We start from the raw sequence: 10159 nt of genomic DNA on the forward strand, positions 1-10159 counted from the left end.
CTTGTTCAAAATAGATTGTGAAGATCAACTCAACAATTATAGACCATCCAAAGTAAATTTGATGGTGAGGAAACTTCCACAACCAATTATTTCAGGTTAAATAAATAGTCATATAAAAAATGGGTCGATTTGAAAGAATGAGAAATTGTTTTTCTAAGGGAAAGTTGACTAGCTGCAGTTTTTGAAGTGGTAACAAGCAAAGTTGATGAGGAAAATGCTATTGATCCAGTGTATATAGAATTCCAAAGGTTGTTCAATACATGCCACACAATAGACTTGTGAGGAAAGTAATGGATCATGGAATAAAAGGGACAGTAGCAACATGCATACATGTGATACGAAACAATAATAATGGCTAACTGATTTTGTTTGGGTTGGAAATAAATCTGTGGTGGGTTCATAGGTTTCAGTTTTGGGACACTTGCTATATCCTGATATATATTAATGATTTGTATCATGTGTGCAGGGGACAATTTCAAAGTATATTGATGACACAAAATTTGTAAGAATTGTAAACTATGAGGAAGACAGTGTAAAACTTAAGCATACATTGTAAGTTTGGTCAAATGGGCAGATAAATGCGAAATGAAGTGCAGTTTGAAAAAAGATGGAAAGAAAATGGAAAACCAGCATGAAATGAAGGCTGTGATTCTAAAGGTTGTGCAGGAGCAGTGAGACTTGAGTATAAATGTGCGTATGTCTTAAAGATGGCAAGACAATAGAGACAGCAGGTAAAAAAGGCATTTGGTATTTGAGGCTTCATTAATTGCAGCATACAGCACTAGAGTAGGAAGATTTTGCCGAACTTATACACTATTTGGACCTCAACTGGAGTATTGTGTACAGTTCTGGAAGAAGTCGAATGCACAGGAGACAATGTAGAAGAGCTTCATGAGAATGATTCAAGGAATGAAAATCTTCAGTTACGATTAAAGATTGGAGAATTTACAACTGTTTTCTTGGAGAAGCGAAGGCTGAAGACAGATTTGACAGAAGTTTTCAAAATATGAAAAGAATAGAGAGGCAAAACCTATTGCCATTCATTCAAGTATTGAAAACTGGAGGGCAGAGTTAAAGTGATTTGCAAAAGAAACAAATGACAAGTTAGAAATTTTTTTATCACTTAGCAAGCATTTAGGATATGGAATGCATTGCTTAGAAGTATGGTGGAGGCAGGTTCAATCAAAGCACCGAAAAGGGTATCAGTTGATTATTAAGACAGAAACAATGTGCAGGGCTATGGAAAAAGGCAGGAGATTGGCACTAAGTCAAAATGCCAAGAGAGATGGTTTTCATCTACACCTAACATTTCCCTGATTTTGTAATTCTGAGACAGTCTTTTGGTTAGCAAATGGGGGCAAGGAGATGGCACGGAGAGAGGGTGCAAATTTCAGAAGGCCCTATTTTCATGTTTGTTTCTGCCACCATCCCCCAAGCACATTTTACAGATAGCACTATCCCGAAAACCACTTTGTTGCAGGTCATTGACAAATTTGGTCATGTAGTTTCCTATCCTGTCACCTAGGCCGTTACTAACTGTGGCGATTATATTACAATCACTAGTTCTAGCAAAATAAGTGGCAAGTGTGGTTTGAAAAACCTATTGAAACAGTGGAGAGTCAAGATTTCCTGGAATACAGGCCATTTTTTCATTCTTTTCTTCTGCAATGAAAGAGCTGGATCTCAAGTATTTATTACAGTTAATACAGACTTTCCGTTAATGCTATTATTTTGAAAATATTAATCCATTTATGTTCATGTAAATAAATGTATTACTTGCTTGGTGTGGTTTCACTATCCATACTCAGAGTCAGAGGAAAACTTTTCACAATTTTTCTCATAGAATTTTGTGATATTTTGGCTACTTTTTTATTTAAAAAGAAGCATTAAAATGTATGAGTTGCTTCCAATTTGTTAAGGCAAAACTCTATTTTTACAAGTTTATGAAAGAACTTTGAGGAAAAAGTGATTATTATGCTAATTCAAAATTGATTTCCCTGGAGACAAAACAATGAAACTTTGTGTTAGGTTGAATAATCAATAGGGAGTGTTTTTAAACAGCTAATGAGGTGTTGAGAAGCTGATGTATATGTAAAGCTAGGCCAAATTACAAGACCAATGGTTTCTTGATGTGATTTTGAGGCAGTGCTACAAGTAGACACTGAATACACCCATCTGAGGGAGAAAGTCTGTGATTGCATAGGCAAATATACCAAATGCTGCCACCAGTGGGTATGTGAATCGCAATTTTATATACAAAAAAGATTTTTTTTTGTAGTTAGCATTTAATTTAAATATACCTTAAATTCTGATGTTTCCAGCCTTAAGCAGAATTTCAGTAGTATCTTCATTGGAAGAACAATTGGGTTTAATTAATTTAAGAAGCAGCTGAACCTGGATTTTTTGCAATCAGGTCAGATAGGCTTTTTGTTTTAAAGAGCTCATCAAATTAGACAACCTAATATGATTTCAAACTGGAGTTGTGTAATTAGGGGACTAAAGAGAAGAATGGAAGGGCCTGGTCCATTTCTTTCTCCTTGCCTAATTTTTTCCTCTTCTATGAAGCTACTATAGCAGAAGAAAATAATAACTTGGTGAGAATCTGGTCAGTGACTAGAGTCATAGAGATGTACAGCATGGAAACAGACCCTTCTGTCCAACCCGTCCATGCCGACCAGATATCCCAACCCAAACTAGTCCCACCTGCCAGCACCTGGCCCATATCCCTCCAAACCCTTCCTATTCATATACCCATCCAAATGCCTCTTAAATGTTGCAATTGTACCAGCCTCCAGCACATCATCTGGCAGCTCATTTCATGCACATACCACCCTCTGTGTGAAAAAGTTGCCCCATAGGTCTCTTTTGTATCTTTCCCCTCTCACCCTAAACCTGTGCCCTCTAGTTTTGGACTTCCCAACCACAGGGAAAAGACTTTGTCTATTTATCCTATCCATGTCCTTCATAATTTTGTAAACCTCTATAAGGTCACCCCTCAGCCTCCAATGCTCCAGGGAAAACAGCCCCAGCCTGTTCAGCCTCTCCCTGTAGCTCTGATCCTCCAACCCTGGCAACATCCTTGTAAATCTTTTCTGAACCCTTTCAAGTTTCACAACATCTTTCCCATAGGAAGGAGACCAGAATTGCATGCAATATTCAAACAGTGGTCTAACCAATGTCCTGTACAGCTGCAACATGACCTCCCAATTACTGTACTCAATAGTCTGACCAATAAAGGAAAGCATACCAAACACCTTCTTCACTATCCTATCTACCTGCGACTCCACTTTCAAGGAACTATGAACCTGCACTCTAAGGTCTCTTTGTTCAGCAACACTCCCTAGGACCTTACCATCAAGTGTATAAGTCCTGATAAGATTTGCTTTCCCAAAATGCAGCACCATGCACATATCTGAATTAAACTCTATCTGCCACTTCTCGGCCCATTCGCCAATCTGGTCAAGATCCTGTTGTAATCTGAGGTAACCGTCTTCGCTGTCCACTACGTCTCCAATTTTGGTGTCATCTGCAAACTTACTAACTGTACCTCTTATGCTCGTATCCAAATCATTTATGCAAATGACAAAAAGTAGAGGACCCAGCACCGATCCTTGTGACACTCCACTGGTCACAAGCCTCCAGTCTGAAAAACAACTCTCCACTACCACCCTGTCTCCTACCTTTGAGGCAGTTCTGAATCCAAATGGCTAGTTCTCCCTGTATTCTGTGAGATCTAACCTTGTTAATCAGTCTCCCATTGATAACCTTGTCAAACGCCTTACTGAAGTCCATATAGATCACATCTACTGCTCTGCCCTCATCAAGCTTCTTTGTTACTTCTTCAAAAAACTCAATCAAGTTTGTGAGACATGATTTCCCATGCACAAAGCCATGTTGACAATCCCGAATCAGTCCTTGCCTTTCCAAATACATGTATGTCCTGTCCTTCAGGATTCCCTCCAAAGACTTGCCCACCACTGAGGTCAGGCTCACTGGTCTATAGTTCCCTGGCTTTTCTTTACTGCCCTTCTTAAACAGCGGCACCACGTTCACCAATCTCCAGTCTTCCAGCACCTCACCTGTGACTATCGATGATACAAATATCTTAGCAAGAGGCCTAGCAATCACTTCTCTAGCTTTCCACAGATTTCTCGGGTACACCTGATCAGGTCCTGGGGATTTACCCACCTTTAACCATTTCAAGACATCCAGCACTTCCTCCTCTGTAATCTGGACATTTTGCAAGATGTCACCATCTATTTCCCTACAGTCTATATCTTCCATATCCTTTTCCACAGTAAATACTGATGCAAAATATTCATTTAGTATTCCCCCCATTTTCTGAGGCTCCACACAAAGGCCACCTTGCTGATCTTTGAGAGGCCCTATTCTCTCCCTAGTTACCCTTTTGCCCTTAATATTTTTGTAAAAACCCTTTGGATTCTCCTTACTTCTATTTGCCAAAGCTATCTCCTGTCCCTGTTTTGCCCTCCTGATTTTCCTCTTAAGTATACTCCTACTTTGTCTATACTCTTCTTAGAATTCACTCGATCAATCCTGTCTGTACCTGACATATGCTTCCTTCTTTTTCTTAACCAAACCCTCAATTTCTTTAGTCATCCAGCATTCCCTATACCTACCAGCCTTTCCTTTCACCCTGATAGGAATATACGTTCTCTGGATTCTTATCATCTCATTTCTGAAAGTTTCCCATTTTCCAGCCGCCCCTTTACCTGCCTCCAATTAGCTTTCGAAAGTTCTTGCCAAATACCATCAAAATTGGCCTTTCTCCAATTTAGAACTTCAACTTTTAGATCTGGTCTATCTTTTTCCATCACCATTTTAAAATGAATAGAGTTATGGTCTCTGGCCCCAAAGTGCTCCCCTACTGACACGTCAGTCACCTGCCCTGCCTTATTTCCCAAGAGTAGGTCAAGTTTTGCACCTTCTCATGTAGGTACATCCACATATGAATCAGGAAATTGTCTTGTACACACTTAAGAAATTCCTCTCCATCTAAACCTTTAACACTATGGCAGTCCCAGTTGATGTTTGGAATGTTAAAATCCCCTACCATAACTACCCTATTATTCTTACAGATATCTGAGATCTCCTTACAAGTTTGTTTCTCAGTTTCCCTCTGACTATTGAGGGGTCAATAATACAATCCCAATAAGGTGATCATCCCTTTCTTATTTCTCAGTTCCATCTAAATGACTTCCCTGGATGTATTTCCGGGAATATCCTCCCTCAGCACAGCTGTAATGCTGTCCCTTATCAAAAATGCCACTCCCACTAAGGCTTATTCTGTTCTTAATTTTCAAGCCAATATAGCAATTCATAATGAAATTGATATTTTGCCATACCTTGTGGATACGGCTGATGAATCCGGCATTTATATATTTCCTGACAGTTTGAGCATACATGCCAAGCCCAGGGCAGCAGCCCTCTGGTGGGTCCAAATTGACACCTTCTTTGATCGCTCCTCTACAGATCGCTGTGATGACTGTTCCAGTTCATCAGTGGGCTTATTGGGACCACTGCTGGCATCTTGAAAGAATTCCCAGAGTCTCATTCGTCTGATAAACTCCTCCGTGTCTGCTGCAAGACATATATGCTCAAACCGTCAGGAAATGTATAATTCATCAGCCGTACCCACAAGGTAGAGCAAAATATCACCCGTTCACAACGCAATGCCACCCAGGCTCTCAAAACCAGCATTGTTATCAAACCAGCAGATAAAGGAGGAGCCATTGTCATTCAGAATAGAACAGGTCACTGCAAGGAAGTGTGCCAACAACTGAACAACCAGGAACACTATAGGCAATTACCAGCTGATCCGACCAAAGAACACACCCATGAATTAAACACATTGATCAGGACTTTGGATCCAGTCCTTCAGAGTTCCCTATCCTTCCTCATCCCACGTACTTCTTGTATAGGTGGCTTCTACTGCCTTTCAAAAGTACACCAAACCAACTTACCAGGACGTCCCATCTTATCAGGCAATGGGACCCTGTGTGAGAATCTCTCCAGCTATGTTGAAGGCATCTTGAAACCTATTATACAGGGGATCCCCAGCTTCTGTCGCGACACTACGGATTTCTTACAGAAACTCAGCACCTACGGACCAGTCGAACTGGGAACATTCCTCATCACAATGGATGTTTCAGCAATTTTCACCAGCATCCCCCACAGTGATGGCATCGCGGCAGCAGCCTCATTACTCAACTCCAACAACTGCCAATCTCCAAACACCATCCTATAACTCATCCACTTTATCCTCGATCACAATGTCATCACCTTTGACATCCAGTTCTTCATCCAGACACATGGAACAGCTATGGGGACCAAATTTGCACTCCAATATGCCAACATCTTCATGTAAAGGTTTAAACAAGACTTCTTCTCTACGCAGGACCTCCAACCAACATTATACACAAAGTACATTGACGACATTTTCTTTCTCAGGACCCATGGCAAGGAGTCACTGATAAAACTATACAGTGATATCAACAAGTTTCATCCCACCATCAAACTCACTAGACTACTCTCGGCTATCTGTCTCATTCTTGGACACATGCATCTCTATCAAGGATGGACACCTCAGCACCACACTCTACCGCAAACCCACAGACAATCTCACAATGCTACACTTCTCCAGCTTCTACCCAAAAAATATTAAGATAGCCATCCCTTATGGACAAGCCTACACATACACAGGATCTGTTCAGATGAGGAGGAATGTGAGGTGCACCTGGAAATACTCAGGGATGTCCTCATAAGAATAGGGTACAATGCTCAACTCATCGACCACCAATTCCAATGTACCACAGCAAGGAACTGTAATGACCTCCTCAGGAGACAGACAAGTGCTGCAACTGACAAGGTACCCTTTGTTGTTCAGTACTTCCCAGGAGATGAAAAACTATGCTATGTTCTTCGTGACCTGCAACACATTATCAATGAGGATGAACACCTCGCCAAGACCTTCCCCACACCTCCACTGCTTGCCTTTAAACAACCGCCAAACCTCAAACAGATCATTGTTTGTAGCAAGCTGTCTGGCTTTCAGGACAACTCCATACAACTCTGTCATGGTAGGCGCTGCAAGACGTGTCAGACTGTGGACATGGATACCAACATTACGTGTGGGAACACCTCCCACCATTTACGTGGCAGGTACTCATGTGATTCAGCCAATGTTGCCTATCTTATATGTCACAGGCAACGATGCCCTGAGCTGAAAATGTGTTGCCGGAAAAGCGCAGCAGGTCAGGCAGCATCCAAGGAACAGGAGAATCGACGTTTCGGGCATAAGCCCTTCTTCAGGAATGAGGAAAGTGTGTCCAGCAGGCTAAGATAAAAGGTAGGGAGGAGGGACTTGGGGGATGGGCGTTGGAGATGCGATAGGTGGAAGGAGGTCAAGGTGAGGGTGATAGGCCAGAGTGGGGTGGGGGCGGAGAGGTCAGGAAGAAGATTGCAGGTTAGGAGGGCAGTGCTGAGTTTGAGGGATTTGACTGAGACAAGGTGGGGGAAGGGGAAATGAGGAAACTGGAGAAATCTGAGTTCATCCCTTGTGGTTGGAGGGTTCCTAGGTGGAAGATGAGGCGCTCTTCCTCCAACATCATGTTGCTATGGTCTGGCGATGGACAAGTGGCCTCCTCTATATTGGGGAGACAGGCCGCCTACTTGTGGAACGTTTCAGAGAACACCTCTGGGACAACGGGACCAACCAACCCAACCACCCCGTGGCTCAACACTTCAATTCCCCCTCCCACTCCACCAAGGACATGCAGGTCCTTGGACTCCTCCATCACCAGGTTGTCTTTTATGAATAGACTAGACTAGTAAGAGATAACTTAATTGAAACATATAAGCTGCTGAGGGATCTTGACAGCTTGGATCTTGAGAAAATGGTTTCTCTCACAGGTGAATCCAGCACTGGGGTTCTTCTTTTTTTATATATAGAATGCCTACAGTGTGAAAACAGGCCCTTCAACACAATAAGTCCAAACCAACCCTCTGAAGACTATCCTACTCAAACCCATTCCCCAACCCTATTACTTTACATTTATCCCTGACTAATACACCTAACCTACACATCCCTGAACATGATGAAAATGTGTTGCTGGAAAAGTGCAGCAGGTCAGGCAGCATCCAAGGAGCAGGAGATTCGACGTTTCGGGCATGAGCCCTTCTTCAGGAATCCTGAAGAAGGGCTCATGACCGAAACGTTGATTCTCCTGCTCCTTGAATGCTGCCTAACCTGCTGTGCTTTTCCAGCAACACATTTTCAGCTCTGATCTCCAGCATCTGCAGTCCTCACTTTCTCCCTGAACATGATGGACCACTTAGCATGGCCAATTCACCTAACCTGCACATCTTTGGAATGTGGAAGGAAACCAGTGCACCCGGAGGAAACCCACGCAAACACAGGGAGAATGTGCAAACTCCACACAGACAGTCGTCTGAGACTGGAATCAAACCTGAGTCCTTGGCACTGTGAGGCAGCAGTGCTAACGACTGAGCCATCATGCTGTCTGGGTCATTTTATAAAAAGCTGTAGTCACCCATTTAAGATAGAAATGAGATGAAGTGTTTTCTCTCAGATAGTTTGAGACTTTGCAACTCTTTTCATGAATAGATAGCGGGAGCAGCATCCTTGAACACTTTTTAAGGCAGCGGTAGATAGATTCTTGTCAAGAAATGGTTTGAAAGGCAATCAGAGGTTATAATCAGGTCAACTATGATATGTTGAACAGTGGAGCAAGCTTATTCCTGTTCCTAATTCATATGTTGGAACGTATGAAGTTGGATTAAATAGTGCTCGCATAATATAGGCATCCCTAGACAGCAGCATGGTATGAATTAAATTTTGCATTCAGTTTGAGAAATTACAAGAAATGAAAGCAGAGCAGGCTAAAATGAGGATAGTTCAGTAGAGGTGGAGTGGAAAACATTTAAGGGAATATTTCAGAATGCATAGAGTAGGTACATTCTGACTCTTATTTAATTACCATTAAAAAAGTGTTTGAACACAGATGATGTACAAAGGTAGGGGAAGAAAGTCTATGTTTAGCAGAAGATAATGATGCCTATTTGAAGAGAAGTAGCAGACAGTGTTTCACCTCATTTGTCCCTTCTGTGAAATGTGGTAATCTCCAGAACCGGAGGTCAACGTTATGATCATTGTCGGCACATCATAGAGTCATAGAGACATACAGCCCTCCACTCCAACTCATCCATGCCAAACAGATATCCGAACCAAATCTAGTCCTATTTTCCAGTGCTTGGCCTACATCTTTCTAAACCCTTCCCATTCATATACCCATCCAGATGCCTTTTAATTGCTGCAGTTATACCGACCTCCACTACCTCCTCTGGCAGCTCATTCCATAAGACACCACCTTCTGCATGAAAATGCTGCCCCTGCAACCCCTTGTATCTCTTTCCCCTCTCACCCTAAACCTATGCCCTCTAGTTCTGGTCTCCCCCACTACAGGGAAATGACTTTCTCTATTTATCTTATCCATGCCCCTCATGATTTTATAAACCTTTATAAGGTCACCCGTCAGCCTAATCACCATTTATAGAATATCAGAGTGCTGGCTGCAGCTTAGAGGGAACGTTGGTCACAGACACAATGGGCCAAATGATCTTTCTGAAAATGAAACAAATCTTATTTGTGACAGCACTTCTGTAATGCTGTAGATGTAGTTGTGTGGCATACCAGAAAACTTAAAGATAGTATCAAATTTGAAGAAAAAATATAATTGTACAAAGATAGCTAACAGGCCAAAAGTTCAGACAAAACTCTTTTTTTATTAGAAATCAAGAAATACTAGTTGATTGATATGAATGGAAATATTAGACTATGAGAAAAATCTGGTTAGAAATATAAGAACAGAGAGTAAGAATTTCTATCCATATTTGATTAAAAGAGTTTCCAAATTAAGCAGCCTGAAGATTCATTGAACAAGTAATTTGCATCAATATTCAGCACAGAGGTCACAAATAACATCTCAGAAGCAGCTATAAACCAGGAAATGGAAGGAATGTAGGAACTCCAAAAAAATTACAATCTATTACCAAACAATTTCTTTGCGGAGTGGTCTGACAAGTACCTAAGTCCTGATAAATTTAATTTTAGGCTGTT

This window comes from Hemiscyllium ocellatum, chromosome 4 (genome assembly GCF_020745735.1).
Source record: "Hemiscyllium ocellatum isolate sHemOce1 chromosome 4, sHemOce1.pat.X.cur, whole genome shotgun sequence".
In the NCBI taxonomy this organism is placed as follows: Eukaryota; Metazoa; Chordata; class Chondrichthyes; order Orectolobiformes; family Hemiscylliidae; genus Hemiscyllium; species Hemiscyllium ocellatum.